The sequence below is a fragment of the Aplysia californica genome, unplaced genomic scaffold, assembly GCF_000002075.1.
Source record: "Aplysia californica isolate F4 #8 unplaced genomic scaffold, AplCal3.0 scaffold00293, whole genome shotgun sequence".
In the NCBI taxonomy this organism is placed as follows: domain Eukaryota; kingdom Metazoa; phylum Mollusca; class Gastropoda; order Aplysiida; family Aplysiidae; genus Aplysia; species Aplysia californica.
Window position 1 is genome coordinate 333,734 of NW_004797563.1, and position 2,114 is coordinate 335,847.

Here is a 2,114-nt window from a genome sequence, read left to right on the forward strand (position 1 = left end):
CCGCACACGCACGTCCGCACACACACATTCCTGTTATTCCAAAATTTAATACATACTAACAAATCGTATTCGTATTTTTCATTGTTATTAACATCCGTGTGTTGCTCATTCTTACAGCTAGCACTACGAGCCATTGGCTTGCCGTTAATGACACCAAGGACTTTCTTAAAATACTTCTTGATAATACCCATAACACATGTTCAAGTTGTAACTTACAGATTTTGTAAGATCCAGGCTGTTACCGCCGTTGCTGTACATGTCCAGTTCCAGAGCTGTGATTTCTCCTTCGGATGTGAAGCCAACCTGACAACGATATAAGGACAAGCAGAGCAATGACCTTTGATCCTCAGCTTTCCAAAGAGGTAGCTATTTGTGACTAATTGGACCCTCTTGCCAGCATCGTGTGTGGTGACATGGTGAAATGGTATAGGTTCAATGCCCCTATCTCCGAGTCACACGTCCATCTCCCAAAGGACCAGGTCAAGTGGGAAATTCGTGTAAAGTGCCTTTCCCAATGACACAATCTCAAGATTACCGGTCCGGTAGCCTATCGAGTGTTGTTCAAGCAACCCTAAAATTACAGATTGTTATTTAGATTTACAAAAGCATATCTTTGAAGCATTAACCAGTAACATAATATAGATGTTGAAACTGTCTGAGTACAACTTGGCAAATTTACTCGTAGAAAAAAATGATCTACTACTTAAACTCCAACAATGAATCATTTGTACTGCTTTCCTTAAAAAAGGAGTAACGTTGTTACTCTTCTTAGTTAGGAGTCAGGGATACCTAGACCGCATACCAAAAAGATTGTGAATCAACACAAACTATTGCATTGTGCTAATTCTCAGAAACATAATGAAAATAATAAGATAGTTTTTATCTGTACGCAGACAATACATGAATGAAAGTAACTACTAAACAAACAGCTGTGTTTATTTCATTTTTTTAGAGATAAGAACTATTTATTACTGAAGTTTCTACAATTCTTGATGGAAAAAATGTGACTGTCAGCAATTTAGTTCCTACGGTTTTCCTGTCGTGACTCACTTTGTATTGTCCTAGGTACGGGTGTCTGTTGCCTGTGACGATCATGTCATCATCTCTGTCCAGAGCACAGCGGACAATCCTGCCGAGTCTTGCGGAGACAAAACAAAACTTACCCATGAGTAAAAATGAACCTCAAAATATGCTGAGTGCTATATTGCACCAGCTCCATTTTGGTTTTTTTTTGATAAAATGATTCTAAAAGCATTAAATTATAGTCTCTAAAACAGGTGTTACTTCAAAATAAACTGAACAACTACTGGACAAGGAACAATGTCTGAAACATCCCAGCATACCAAGCTTCATTAACTGTGTAGTGTTGGGCCTAACGGGAAGTTGTTTTTGTTTCCAGTTCATTGACATTTATGACAAGAACTTTTAAAGCCGGACATTGGGGTAAATACAAGATAGCTCTCAGCTCACAACATGGCTTCTATTAGAGAAAACGATGATCAAGTTAAGCAACCGTAAATAAATTTTGAAGGATTGGATAGACACTCATTGATACCCGCCATGGGAATCCAAACCGAAGTAGACTGAAATACACGTATTTTGTGGTAAGGTGAACTAGGGTTTCGAATGGGCTGGGACGATACTGGGTGTGCAAAGGCAGACACATGCTCTCAGGCTTTTCTTCTCATAACATTATTAAACCGCTCCGTTTAGGTTAAATTTTGACTTGTGTAAATAACCACATTGGACATATTCGGCAGTAGTAGCAACATTTTATATAGAAAGATAGAAGGAGGTAAGCGGTTTTCAGGGTGGGGCATCATTTTTAGGTCCTACTTCAACATTTAATCTTTTGTTCGTTTCGGTCCAAGTAGCTCTTACTGAGTCAATGCTCTTGTCACTACAGAACAGATAAATTGATTGACGTAAAGAAGTATAGATAGGTAAATAAAACACTCACATACGTATTAAAGAAAAGCATACACACACAAGCATCTATCTATATTCTATCTAAACACATATACACAAACACACACAAACACACACACACACACACACACACACACACACACACACAGAGTGAGATAGATAGATAGATAGATAGATAGATAGAT

General features: G+C 38.2%; 1 protein-coding gene across 1 annotated transcript in view; it reads right to left on the reverse strand.

The window, feature by feature from the left end:
* Positions 1–2,114, reverse strand: part of LOC101862427 (xanthine dehydrogenase/oxidase) — a gene marked incomplete in the record, with an annotated part of 42,755 nt that overhangs the window by 20,252 nt on the left and 20,389 nt on the right.